Source organism: Felis catus, chromosome E1 (assembly GCF_018350175.1).
Source record: "Felis catus isolate Fca126 chromosome E1, F.catus_Fca126_mat1.0, whole genome shotgun sequence".
NCBI lineage: Eukaryota > Metazoa > Chordata > Mammalia > Carnivora > Felidae > Felis > Felis catus.
This window is the reverse complement of record NC_058381.1, coordinates 51174194-51189297: the sequence shown is the minus strand read 5'-3', so window position 1 is coordinate 51189297 and position 15104 is coordinate 51174194. Positions and strand designations below refer to the sequence as shown.

The following is a 15104-nucleotide window of genomic DNA, read 5'->3' as shown; positions in this document are numbered from 1 at the left end:
AGATGTGTGATTTGCACCCTAGATGTTTTCAATTGCCACGTGATTTATTATTATGATTATTAAGAGGGATAACGTCCATTTCCACCTTCACGGTCACCACAGCAGGAAATTGTTTGATCTTAACTGTCAGTTCTCCGGAAATGCAGGTTCTAATAGTGGCCGCCAGTCATATGTTGAGATATTCACCTCTGCTTAGGAAGAGATTATCTCTAAGATTAACTTCAGGCTATATTTTTGTCCAATGCCTCTTGAGAATAAAGTTCATTTTTCCCCCCCTCAACCTCTTCTTCACAGTATTAGTGAAGGGATTCCCTGGGTGCTGACCTGTGCTTAATTCTGTAATCCTCTAAATGTTCTCATATACTCCCTCACCCTTATGGTTCTCCTTCTAGTAATGCCCAACATTTATCTAGGTCTATGCCTCAAGCTTGGCATACCTTTAACTCCATCTTGAATTTCTATCTGCCTACTAGACCATAGATCTGTGTCTTGCTAGCACCACAGATATGTGCAAAACTGGACTCTCCATCCTCTGCCATTAAACCATTGCTTCCTTCTGATTCACCTCTTCCTGTTCAGGATGCTCCATCTTTCTAGATACTCAGAGACCCAGGGAACGTCCTATCTTTTGAACCTCTCTTACCTTCTACCTCAAGAAATGTCTTTACACTATGTAGCTTCACACACAATTTATTTTCCTCTACTCGTTTCCTTTCTGAACACTCAACATCCTCAAGTGACATTTCACACATTGGGGCATCAAGAGCCTCCCTTAAGTAAGCTCTTGCCTCTCCCCATCCCGGCCAAACTAATGGTTACCAGACTAACTGACATAAAATTCTACTTTAACAGGCTATTTTTCCATCCAATAAACCAAATGTCTCCATGTGAATGTCCAGTAAAGTCCAATGTCCTAAGATGTTTTCCTCAAGGCTCAGTGAAGGTTGACCTGTATTTCTTTTTTTTTTCAACGTTTTTTTTTTTTTTTTTGGGACAGAGAGAGACAGAGCATGAACGGGGGAGGGGCAGAGAGAGAGGGAGACACAGAATCGGAAACAGGCTCCAGGCTCCGAGCCATCAGCTCAGAGCCTGATGCGGGGCTCGAACTCATGGACCGTGAGATCGTGACCTGGCTGAAGTTGGACGCTTAACCAACTGCGCCACCCAGGCGCCCCTATTTCTTTTTTTTTATTGGGGTATAGTTGAAACACAATATTACAACTTTTTTGGGTGTACAGCCTAGTGACTCAACAACTCTATATGTTATGCTATGATCATCATGCGTGTGGCTATCATCTGTCACCATACAACACTATTACAGTACCATTGACTATATTCCCTAAGCTGTACCTTTGACCCCCTAACTTGTATTTATCAAGACCTGTACTTGTATCTGGCCATTTCCTTATACACACCCTATATGCTACTAAATGTTTTCTCTCAAATCCCAGGAATGGCTTATCTTTGGATACCACACCTTTGTCCATATTCTCTCCATCTCCAATTATTATTCAATACATTCACCTATTGAAATCTAATCTTTCTTTTTTGAATTTGTTCTCAACTTCAGTGTCCAGGAGGATAAACCCAAATGATGATCACAAAGTTATATTTCCTTGGCCAATCTCAGAATTCTGACTGAATAGATCTATGACAGAACTTAGGAATCTATATTTTTAACAAGTTCACCCAAATTAATTCTCATACGGATAATCCTGGCACCAAAAACTGTGAGAAGTACTATAAGGCCCTGTGGGGGAAAAAAAAAAACAAAACCCAGAATATATAAAGACCTCTCTGATGGCTCTTGCTGAAAATATTTTACTTTCATTGGAATACATCAAGCATCTTGACTTATCTGTAGAAGAGTGGGTCTTTTGTCATATGGCAGCCTGTATTAGCACCCTTATTCCATTACTAGTTCTGGCTTTGGGCAAATCACTTAATGTCTCAGACACCCCTTTCTCATATGCAGAATGAGTCAAACGATAGCATCCACCTAAGAGCATTGCTTTGACTTATGAGAAGCAGTGGGCCAGGTTCTGGCGTAGAGTATATAATTACATATCAGCTAGCATTGTATTTCTGCCATGGTTCCTAGATCACAATGTCTTCTTGTGGCTTTAGATTCTGGTCCCAGCCTCCATTTTCACCCACTGCCAGCCATTAGGTTTATGTGAACTGGGCCTTTCTCTTTAATAGATCAGAAGTCCCTTAAAAACAGTGATTACAGGAGCACCTGGGTGGCTCAGTCGGTTAAGTGTCCAACTCTGGATTTTGGCTCAGGTCATGAGCTCGTGGTTTGTGACACTGAGCCCTGTGTCAGGCTCCGTGGTGACAGCTTAGGATTCCCTCTCCCTCCCCCTCTCTCTCTGTCTTTCCTCTGCACATGACTCTCTCTCTCTCAAAATAAAGAAATAAACTTAAAAAAAAAAAGCAGTGATTATATTTATAGGGTGAACATGGCGGGGTGGGGGGGAACTGCTCAATAATGATGTTACTTTATTCTGCTTATATCACACATTTATTAAGTCTCTGAGTAGAGCAAATGCTCAATAAATGTTCTGTATGGGTTAATTCAGAAGTTCTGTGAAAATGAGCTACCTAAGCATATTTTGAGCAAGTTAAAATACAAGTGCACGTTAGAGACTCTTAAAACTGTACGTATCACAGTTACTGTGATAGTAACACAGTTTTCCTCTGGTCAGTTGGTGGCAGAGCTGGGACTGAAACACAAGTCTCTAGACTCTGGTCCCAGTATCTCTCCCCCCCCCCCCCCCCCCCTTAGAGGTGCTATCTGGCCGAGACCAAAAGTCAATTTGAAAAATTTGTAAAAAGTCCTGTAAAGATGTTCCTACACAGAACAGAATGTGCACATTTACTATTCTGGGTAATGAACTGAGTTCTGCTAGAGGTGAGTAGACACACGGGTTCCCTGTAAACTGCCTTTATGGAAAGTTACACAAAGCCAAGCATCCAGATTACAGCTTAAAACGAAGGATGTTTTAAGGACTATTAGAGGCAGTCTTTACTCCTTTAAAATTCAGACTGCTTAGTCAATAGAGTAGCAGACTTTTAGCCTTGACATGCTGTGTCCTACTTTTCTAGTAGTACAGGAAGTGGAATCAGAAAAAGAAACTCTACAGGGCCCATGAGCTGGCAAACAAACAAAATGACTCTATGTCTAGAAATGGGTTTCAAACTCTAAAGTCCTTGGTCCATCCAGGATATCTTGTGTCTGTAATGTCAAAACTAATATGAGAAAAGAATGGAGACAAAGCCCAGAAGTCTCCAGCTGCCTATTTCCTATTTGAAGCTATGATCACTCCTATCTGTGTGATTAAAACAAATGTTTGAGAACTCACAGTGGTATCTCATTGATCAGACACTACTAAGCAAATATTGACACCAAAACATGACAAAATAGTCCCATGATCTAGCCATGACAAGCCTTCAAAATTATTGATTCAATCCCACAATAGTTCCCAATTTTACTCTTACAATGTAATATTGGATATCCAGCCAAAGTTCCTTTTCCATTATTTTTAAAAATCAAACACTTCATACTTCTTTGAGTGGTTATCCCACAATTGCCCATACTCATACTTAGATTTTCCTTGTAGAGTGCCTACTTTTTAAAAAATTTAGCTTTCTCCAATATTCTTACTTATTTGACCTTCTTCTAACATGGTATAATATTCTCATTTAATATTACGACCTTTGTTTCTGCATGGTTGCCTTTTCCACCAAAGACAGATGTGGATTATGACATCATAAAACATAGCAATCAGCACTGAGATTCTGTTACAAATATACACAGCTTGCTTCCCCCCCACCTCCCCTTACCTGTCTCCTTGAAAAGGGTAAGAGAGAAAGCAGGGAATCAGTGCCCTTACCTCTTCTGGAACAGGCGATTCTTATCATCGTAGGCCTTTGGGAAGGTTTTTCAGCAAATAGGGATCATCATCTTGACTCTCTTTACTGGGGGAAATCTAGAAGGTAGAAGAATCCCATCAAGAAATACTTAATTAGCAAAATAAAAAAAGAAAGAAAGAAAGAAAGAAAGAAAGAAAGAAAGAAAGAAAGAAAGAAAGAAAGAAAAGAAAAGAAAAGAAAAGAAAAGAAAAGAAAAGAAAAGAAAAGAAAAGAAAAGAAAAGAAAAGAAAAGAAAAGAAAAAAAACAATTAGCAAATGGAAGGGGCACCTGGTTGGCTCACTCGGTTAATCGTCTGACTCTTGATTTTGGCTCAGGTCATGATCTCACGCTTCATGGGTGAGGGCCCCACACTGGGCTCCATGCTGACAGTGGGCAGCCTGCTTGGGATTCTCTCTCTCTCTCTCTCTCTCTCTCTCTCTCTCTCTCTCTGCCCCTCCCTCGCTCATGCTTGCTCTCTCTCAAAAAGAAAAAGACAAATGGGAAAAAGGCTGCCTTCTCTGGCAAAGAGTCATTTTTTTTCTCATTCCTTCCTCAATAATTTTTTGATTACCCTTTATGTACAAATCCCTGTGTTCATAAAACTTACATTCTTTGGGTGATTTATCTGCCAGAGTCCCAGCAAGAAAAAATGCCACACTCAATTCATGGTAATTTGAGGAAGGAATTATTAGCAAAGTTGTAGGAAAGGCTCAGAGAAAATACACACACACACACACACACACACACACACACACACACAGGGTGGTGCCCCATGACTAGTAGCATCCATGAGAGGGACGAGGGAAGAGACTGAATCCTGGTAGTAGTGTCATGTAGAAGGACAGTCAGAACAAGAGGATGATATTTGGGGTTCAAGGATGAGAGGTGGAGGCAGTCTAAACTGATCCCATGAAGAAGGTGCTCAGGGACAGATAAGGTGACCTCACTCCTCTCTTCACTCTGGCTGTGGCCTCCCAATGGCTGAACACAACTGGATTTTGGAAGGCTTGGTCAGCCTCCCAGGGCACAGAGCAACAAGGAGAAAGAAGGATGGAAAATGATTTCAGAGAAGTGATCCCCATGATAATTGGCCCAAGTGGCAACACTCATTGTGTCTACCCACTCTCACTGAAACTAAAACTTCATTTTGCTTTCAGGAGAATAGTAAAGTCAGACACCCAGTTTAGGCTTGTCAATGTATATTTTGCATTTTGCAGGGATGTGGCATATTCTATTTTTGTATTACGTGCTGGTTTCTATGGTAGGATCTGCTAACATACATACATACATACATAAAAGGAGGGGGGAGAACAATGCCTAAAGTCTGTATTGTATGAACTAAAAAAATGCTCTGATGTGAATACTTAATCTCTAGGGACCTAAAAATGAATAGTTTGGTGGACAGACTCTAAGTAGGCCTCATGAATCTTGCCTTTGTAAAATCTGCTTCCCTTGAGTTTGGGCAGGAACAGGGACTTGCTTCCAACCACAGAAAATGCAGAGGATGGCTGTCACTTCTTTGATTGTGTCAGTTACATGACAAAGGCAATGATGTCACCCCCACGATTCCATTCTATAAAACTGCCCTGCTAGTGGACTCATGCTAAAGAATTTCTCTCTTGCAGGCTTTGGAGGAGGAGTTTTGTGAAAGGGCCACATGGCAAGGGACAGTGGCGATCTCTTGGAGTTAAGAGCAGCCCTGGAAAATAGCCAGTGGGCAGCAAAGGACCTCAGTCCTCCAAGCACAAAGAGATGAATTCTGTCAACAACCTGAGTGGGTTTGATGGTGGACCCATCCCCAATCAAGCCTCCAGATGAGAACTCAGCTCTGGGTGACACGTTGATTGTAGCTTTCCAGAGAACCCAGCAAAGAAAGTCATGCCCAGACTCCTGAGCCACAGAACCTGTGAGATAATGTATGTTGTTTTAAGCCACAAAGATTGTGGCAATTTGTTATGCAGCGATAGAAAACGAATCTAGATATTTCACTTTTCCATATTGTGTTATTAACTCCTTCTAATACTCTCCCAAATTCCCTACAACTCGGGCCTTTTGGCTCAGTCATTATTTTCGGCAAAATCTATGTAGGATTTGCCATTTATAAGCTGTTCTCATAAGTATCAAATCAACTATTCATCGATATAAGCCAATGTTATTGGTCTCAAATAAGAGACGAGGAAATGGAGTCTGTGCGGTGTAAATCGACTTACACAAGGCTAACCCACAAAAAAAAATGGCAAATTTTGATTTTGATCCCAGGACCTTCACTATAAATCCCAGATTATTCTACTTTACTACTTCGTCTTCCTTAATTTATTCTTAAATAATTAAAACAAAGTGCCAATGAGCCATGCTTGCTGGTCTTTACGAGGACCAGTTATGTTAACTGTTCCCCATGATGGCAAACTGCCTTCCCTTTACCTCAAAAATACATGTGTTACTGGGCCCGAGACTTAAAAGGTATGGCAACAGGAATAAGCCCATGGAAAATTCAAAGGCTTCCTTCTGCTAATCATGCCTCAGTAGCAGCATCCTTATCTAAAATTGGGTTTTAAATTGCAAACAGGAGTGTTATTATCATCAGCAGCCAAGGTGTAAGGCCAACATTTTAAAACACACATTTTACGAAGTCTACCCAGGCTTAATTATTTTATTTTTTAAAAAAATTTTGTCAATGTTTATTTATTTTTGAGAGACAGAGTGTGAGCAGGGAACGGGAAGAGAGAGAGGGAGACACAGAATCTGAAGCAGGCTCCAGGCTCCACTCTGTGAGCACAGAGTCTGACACGGGGCTCGAACCCACGAACCGTGAGATCACGACCTGAGCCAAAGTCAGATGCTCAACCGACTGAGCCACCCAGGCTCCCCCAATTTTTTTTCTTTAAATAGCTGAAAATAAAAAGCTTTCGGCAAACCATTTTATGATCAGCCTCAAATTCTAAACCTTAGTAGTAACCAAACAGATGTTAATATTAACAAATAGATATTTAAAAAACTGTCTGTGTTGAAAGAAATACTTGGAAGTGAGGCAAAGGACTTACAATTTACCTCTTTGTGAATGGCCAATGGTGGAATTCTATCTGTGAGGTCTGTTGCTGGTTTGATCCAACAGCCAACAAATGGGGCATAAGGCAATCTCTTTTGAAATGGAGCAGAGCATTTCCTACAGTGGAGATCAAAGGCACTAGTACAAAAAGTCACCAAAGGGGGCACCTGTAATAATATAAATGAATGATTAAAATGGTCCCGCCCTTGTGTTTCATATTAGCTTGAACAGCGGTCATTAACATTTTCCCCCACGTCTGTCTCTTGACTTAAACCTATTAGTATCATTGAAGCTTAAGAATAATTTTATAACAAATAAAGGATTGTTTAATGTTTGCCAAGCATTTAATAAGCTTCTAGAAAATATCCCGTGTTAGTTCAGCTCAGAATTTGGCCCAAGATGAGAGGGTTTTCTATGATTGTTGGTTGCTTATGTTTCTGAACCTGCATTTTAAATGACAGCAGGTTTGGAAATCAATGTGATTCAACCTCGGAATGCTCTTGCTATGTGTCTGCGTGTCTTTTATCAGGGCCCTTGATTAGAAGGAGAAGAGAAAGGAGTCTTTTTTGTTCCATTTCTCCCTGTTATTATATTCATTAGGAATCTTTCCCTTTCTTTCCGCCAATTAGGACCTGTCCCAATATGGCGGGACCTCCAGAGTACTGCTGCTGTCTCACATGCATGACTCTTTCCAGCAATCATTTGGCTTGAAATTCAATCCCCCCCCCCACTTTTTTTCCCCCTAAGGAAACACAGTTCCACTTAATTCCACAGCATTTTATTTAGAGTTTGTAGGACTTAAGGATTTATTATCAAGAGAAAATGAGAATGGTTCCATTTTCACTTTAACTTAAAGAAACAGCCTCACTGGGTGCCCAAATCCTTGAAATAATTAGTCCTTGCTTGTTCTACAGGGAAGCTTCTTAGGGAGTGTGAGTTCAGATGGATAAAGCAAGAGATTGACAGTATGGACTTGGATTCTAATCCTGACTCCACCACTTAACTAGTTCTATGGGTTGCGATATATCAAGTAACCTTTTCAAGTCTATTTCCTAATCTGTAATAGAGTCATACTCATCATGGCTTCTTGAGACCAATAAAAGAGTTGGAAGAATAGTAACCAAGGCCTTATCCCACCATCTGGAACATGAGAAGTTACTTAAAAGTGCGATTATTTCAGGACTGAAAACTGCGTACTTTCCTCCGATTGCCTTTTTCTTAAGATTTCATTTTAAGTAATCTCCACACCCAAAGTGGGGCTCGAACTCACAATCCCAAAATCAAGAGTTACATACTCCACCAACGAGCCAGCTGGGCACCCCTGACTGCCTTTGTTACTTACTCCATCAATTCTCTTTGATTTGCTCTCATTATTGTTTGGCTAGCTCCATGTAGACATGTGGGATTCTGTCTACGAAGTATCAAAGGAGATAAAACCAGTTGAAAAAATACCAGCTTATTCTGTTCATCTATTTGCTTTGAAATGTAGGTATATCTTTACTGGTCTCCCCGCATTTACCTTCAAAATAACATTGAGGGTTGCTATCAGAGTAGAGCGGCAAGGTGATATAAAACTTTGTTCATTTCTTTTATTTAAAGATTTTTAAAATTTTTTTTAATGTTTATTTATTTTTGAGACAATATGAGAGACAAAATGCAAGCAGCAGAGGGGCAGACAGAGCGAGACACAGAATCTGAAGCAGCCTCCAGGCTCTGAGCTGTCAGTGCAGATCTTGACGCAGGGCTCGAGCTCACAACCGTGAGATCATGACCCGAGCCGAAGTCGGAGGCTTAACCGACTGAGCCACTCAGGTGCCCCAATTTTTGTTTTATTTTAAGTAATCTCTGTACCCCTGAGATCAAGAGTCACATGCTCTTCTAACTGAGCCAGCCAGGCGCCCCTAACTGTGTTCACTCTTGAAGAGTGTTTTCCAAAAAGCCTCTGGTACATAAAGCATTCAGTGCATTTTTGTTCATGAAATCAATAAATAACTGAAATGGTCCCATTTAATTAATCGTTATGATGACTAGAACATTAAATCATTACATCTTTCATTAAAAGTATTTTACATCAATTAGTCATGTACTTTTAAATTAGGTTCTTTAGCTTTCTATTTTTATTTTTCAAAGGTCAACAAGTTGGCAATATAAGGACATTTTTGCTGTCACCATTGCAATTTAGGGAGAAGTAGCATCTCTGTAATATTGTTTCTTCTAATGAATGAATTTATTACACTTTTCAATTCATTTAGATCTTATTTATTATCTTTCAATAAAATTAAAATTTTTTCTCTTGGACATGATTTTATTTATTCTTAGGACTTTTATACTTTTTGCTTAAATCATAATCTATGTTAAGTATACTTTTGATTTTGGAATAATTTTAGATTTACAGAAAAGTTGCAAAGATAGTACAGAGAGTTCTCATAAACCCCTCACCAATTTCAATTGCCCCTAAAGTTACCATCTTACATTACTGTGGTATCTTTGTCAAAAATAAGAAATCAACATGGGAATGTTACCCTTAACTAGACTCCAGACTTTATTCAGATTTCAGCAGTTGTTTTTATTCTATTAATGTTCTTGTTCTGTTCCAGGATCACACATTGGTTGTCATGTCTCCTTTGGTCTATGATAGTTTCTCAGCTTTTCCTCTTTTTTTATGACCTTATTAGTTTTGAAGAGAATTGGTCAAGCATTCTGTAGAATGTTCTAGAGTTTAGGTTTACCCAATGGTTTGTTTTTTGTTTTGTTTTCATAACTGAACCTGAGCTATGGAGTTTAGAAAGGATACCACAGAGATAATAAGTACCTTTATCATCACTTAATGTTACTGGGTCTACAGATTTCACATAACATCACCATAATCTTAACCTTGATCATCTGGCCAAGGAAGTATTAAGTTAATATTTTTCTCTCCTGGACTCTATTCTTTAGAAATGAGTTTAGGGGCACCTGGATGGCTCAGTCTGTGGAGTGTTCAACACTTGACTTCGGTTCAGGTCAGGATCTCAAGGTTTGTGGGTTTGAGCCTGACATCAGCTGTCAGTGCAGAGCCTGCTTGGGATTCTCTCTACCTTTCTCTCTAGCCCTCCCCACCTCTCAAAGTAAATAAATAAGAAAAAAAAGGAATCTGTAAGATTCACCTCCTAGAGGGGGAGCATACATACATGTGATATCTGGAATTATTTTATAAGGGAAATTTTGTCTTTTCTCCATTTATTTTTTTCCCATGATTTATTTACACCAGATTCATGTACATTTATTTTATACTCTGGGATATAATTCAACACTATGTTATAGATTTTGTGGCTCAAGTCATTCCAACTTTGGCCATTAACTACTTAATCATTGGCTTTTCAAGTTGTTTTAATAGGTGTATAGTTATATCTTACTGAAATTTAATTTGCATTTCACTAATAGCTAATGAGGACAAACATCCTTTCCTGTGTTTATTTTCTATCTGTACTCCTTTTTGATAAAATTTCTCTTCATTTTATTTGCACATTTTCTAATTGAATTTTTTTTTCTTTTTTAATGTTGGGGTTTGAAAGTTCTTTATATATTCTATATACAAGTCCTATGTTGGATGTTGTCACTTGAAAATATTTTCTCCCAGTCTTTAGAATAAATTTTCATCCTCTTAACATTGTCGGGGCACCTGGGTGGCTCAGTTGGTTAAATGTCCGACTAAAACTCAGGTCATGATCTTGAGGTTGGTGAGTTAGAGCCCCTGCATCAGGCTCTGTGCTGACAGCTCAGAGCCTGGAGGCTGCTTCAGATTCTGTGTCTCCCTCTCTCTCTGCCCCTCCCCCACTCACAATCTATCTCTCTCACAAATAAAAACTAAACATTAAAAATTAAAAAAAAAAACCCTATATTAAAACAATAATATTGTCTTTCACAAAACAAAGAAATTAATTTTGATGAAGTCCAATATAATTATTTTCTTGTATGGATCATGCTTTTGGTGTCATGTCTCAGAACTCCTCATTTAGCCCTAGGTTCTAAAATTTTTTCTGTTTTATTCTCAAAGTTTTATAGTTTCACATTATAATCCATGAACTTTGAATTAATTTTTCTGTAAGTATAAATTTATATTGACATTTATTTATTTGCCTTTCTTTGTTTGTTTCAGCACCATTTGTTGAAAAGACCATATTCTTGTATTGTTGTAAACTTACATTAAGTCTTAACTTTGGGTAGGATGATCCCTCTCAGTTTATTCTTTTTCAAAATTATTTTTAGCTATTCTTGGGTCTGTGCTTTGCATATAAATTTTAGAATGAGCTTCTCCAAATCTGCAAAAAAACATTATTGGAGTTTTGACATGAGTTACGTTAGCTTAATAGATCAAATTGGGGAGAATTGGTGTTTTTATTTTTACTATGTTGAGATTTTCTGTCCTTGACATGATTGGCTCACCATATATTTAGATGTTCTTTGATATTTATCAGTATTTTATAATTTTCAGCATGCAATTAACATTTTCAATGATTTATAGTTTTCAGGTCCTATACGTATATTGCTAGATTTTTCAAAATTTCTTTTTTTTGGACTGATTGTAAATAGACATATTTAATTTTGATTTTCATATATATTCACTGCAAATATATAGAAAAACAGTTTTTTATGCTGTTTTGTATCCTGTGATCTTACAAAACTTATTATTAATTCCAAAATTTTTGTGGGGTTGTTTTGGGGTTTTGTTTGTTTGGTTTTTGTTTTTTGCAGATCCTTTGGTATTTTCTAGTGTACAATCTTGTCATTTGGAAATAGGTACAGTTTTAATTTTTCCTCTCCAATCCATATGCCTTTTCTTTTTCTTGTCTTATTGCACTGGATAGAACTTCAGCATTCTGTTGAATAAGAACAGTTAGAGCAAACATTCTCACCTGGTTCCTGATCTTAGAAAAGCTCATTCACCATAAAGTATGATGAAAGCTCTTCATATTTTTGTGCATGCTCTTTAGAAAATTGAAGCTATTCTCCCTCTATTTCTTGTTTCTGGAGAATATATGTATATTGTCTTTTAATCTCCCAATTGATATGATCATGTAACTTTTCTTCTTTAACTTATTGATAGAGATCAAATATATGACAAAATTTAATACTCATTTATTATAGATGTATATTATATGTAAATACACATTAATTAAAAAGAGAATATATAGATTATCCCAAAGCAAGAAATAGAAAACATCCTCAAAAAAAAAAAAAAGAAATTATTATGTATACATCTAACAATATATGTATAGGACCTAAAATTTACACAACACTGAAAATGGTTATGTTAAATGTACACTTAAAACATAAAATACTGACCAAAAAAAAGAACATCTAAATGAATGGAGAGGCAACTATGTCAACAACAGGAAGATTCAACATAGTAAAAATGCCAATTCTCCCCAATTTGATCTATAGGATTAATACATGGATTTGAGAATATTTAATTAGCATAGTATAACTGGAATGAACCCCAACTGACCATGGCACATAATTCTTTTTATATTTTGCTGGATTCAAGTTGCTAAATTTTTCTTTAGGAATTTTAGGTCTAAGCTCACATGAGATACTGCCTATAGTTTTGTTTTGTTTTGTTTTTTTCACTTGTCCTGTGTCTAGCTGTGATATCAAGGTAATTTTGGCTTCATTAAATGAGTCCTAAAGTTCTTCCTTATCTTTTGTTTCCTGGGAGAGTTTGTGAAGAATCACACTAAGTCTTCTTTAATTGTTTGAGAGAACTCTAAATATTCTAGTGACCTGCATCTTAGTCCTAAAACTCTGATTCATAATAACATGGGATCAGGAACACTGAGGAAAGGTATAGTGACTTTATTCAACGGTTATTTTCAGGTTATCAAAACTCTTCAATCATGCAGTCTTAAAGGGATGTCAATATGTGGAAATTTGAGTAAAGAGATAAAATTCAGGGACAACTGCTTCAGCAAGTATATTCTCCTGAATTTGGAAAACCCAAATAATTAATCTGTGGGCCAAATTCCATGTTCACATATTTTCTATTTCAAATGTAGATTAAATATAACACTTGGGAGATTACAAAGAAGGGAACTTGGCTCAGAGAAAGCTGCTGCATTAAGTCAACATTCCTTCGTAGATTGAAACTTGGTTCACGTTCTGAGTAACGCACCCGAGACAACATAGGTCATTGTGAGACTTCCTAAAATCAGATCTTCTGCATGATACATTCCCCCAAAGTGAATAATGGTTGGAGTCCAGAGCCAGATTTTTCAAGGATGACTTTTTCTAACACATCATAAAAACGCAACCCCATCTTCTTCCTTACCTTAAATACTTTTCTTGCCACATACATAGCTTTATTTTCAATATATTGTTTTCTTGACTACTCCTCTGAGTGAGCTCTCTCACCAAGATCAATATGCCTATAGCATGAAAAGGAGAAAAAAAGGTGTTGGAAGAAGATAGTAATCCTGTCCCAATGAGGTACTTGCTGGCTAGCTCTTGGAGACAGCTGTACATAAGACTGTACTACCAGCACATACACTGAAAAGTACTGATATGAGCCCAGAAACACAGTCTTCCCCAACTAAGATCTGAGATCCCATGGGTGATGTGCAGAAGGTAAGAAATGGTTTGTATCAATAATGAACAGGCAGCCCACACATTAAAATCAGTTTTCAAAATAGACATGTCTTGCATACTGCAAGAATTATAAGACTATTCTTAAGCTAATCCTTGGTTTCTTTTAGAAGGCCAAAGAGTTTAGAGAATTATATATGAAAGACACAGAAAGACATATATATATATATATATATACATATCAGTAGATAGATGCCATATCATAAATATATATATATTCTATATATGTATTCATATTATATTTATATTTATATATATATATATACTTGTTCCTGATCAAGGAACAAGATAGATAGTCTATAGATAGATTGATAGAATAGATAGGATAGATAAGTGTAATATCCTAGATAACATCTTAAACCTTGGAAGTATAATGCCTATGTTTGGCTTGGTTTTGTTTTGTTTTTGTTTTTGTTTTCCAAAACTTACAGCAATGGTTCTGAACCATGGGCAATTTCCTCACAGGGGCCACTTGGCAATGTCTATAGATATTTGTTATTATATGTGTGGGGGAGGGAACTACTGGCATCTAGTGGGTAAAGGCCAAGGATGCTACTAAACATCCCACAATGCACATGACATCCATCCCCTCAGTATAAAGAATTATCTGACCCAGCATGTCAATAGAGCCAAGGTTGAGAAACCTTGATTTAGAATAATAAACTGGTCAGGCATACCAATGAACTTTTAGGAAGTCTTAGGTTTATCATTGAGTTTATTTGGGAGAAAATATCAGATACCAGCATCTAAAAAAAAGGACATTATTGCCACCTCATTTCTTTAACAAATTAGTCAATGCATTCCAGTGGTTCCCATGGCCACGCCATAAAATATATGCTTGTTTATTTCATCCCTGGATGAGGGAGAATAAGAACATTGCAAGTTGTCTCAATAATTTCCAGAGGATCTCAATAACTAGGACATTATACCCCAAGTCTGAGAAAAATCAACTAACATTTCAGGAAATTTCCCTTCTTTGGCAAAACTGAAAGGCTGCAAACAAATTCACTTTCAAATTGATATTTAAGGGCATTTTATGAGTCTTTTGGATGTCTCTCCAAGTCTTGCTGTAGTTGCTGTGTTGAAAAGTTGTAAACTTAGTTGCAATAAAATAGACATTATTTTTAATTGTTTCCTCTCAGCATTATCACATATATGGGGGGGGGGGAGCAGTGAGGAAAGTGAGTATTTACAGTTCCAAACAGCTTTCATACTGTCATCAGTCTATATCCCAAAGTGTTTCTGCACTGAAAGAAAATATATTAGCAGAGAAATATGAGGGAAGAAACACTAAAAAGTACCAGATGGTCTTGAAACCTTGGAACAGATCGTTTGTATCCTTTGTAACTTTGTTGCTTCCAGGTATTATTATCCATGTGGACTATTAGACCAGAAGAGTTAGTCTCCAACTCTGAAGGTCAGTGTTAACCTTACCACATCCAGGACATCTGAACATTGAAGCTCCATAAAGAATAGTTCCGAGAACTCATCCAATTATTTGATTTGCTTTTCCAAAATTAA

General features: G+C 37.5%; 1 protein-coding gene and 1 non-coding gene across 4 annotated transcripts in view; both read right to left on the bottom strand.

Moving 5' to 3' along the window:
- The window catches only part of KCNJ16 (potassium inwardly rectifying channel subfamily J member 16), a 145955-nt gene extending 132343 nt beyond the window's left edge, over positions 1-13612 (bottom strand). The window contains exons 1-3 of one of the 3 annotated variants that reach the window (XM_045044282.1): positions 13270-13357; positions 6965-7129; positions 3897-3992 (exon numbers count right to left, since the gene is read on the bottom strand). The gene's annotated coding sequence lies outside the window, so the exon portion shown is untranslated. Of the gene's footprint in view, positions 1-3718; positions 3762-3896; positions 3993-6964; positions 7130-13269 lie in introns of those variants that run through there. The other 2 variants (XR_006589378.1, XM_019818175.3) reach the window with 2 other exon arrangements.
- On the bottom strand, positions 6695-6779 carry TRNAQ-UUG. Its single transcript has one exon. It is a non-coding gene; the product is annotated as a tRNA-Gln (tRNA).
- Positions 13613-15104: the final 1492 nt, after the last annotated feature.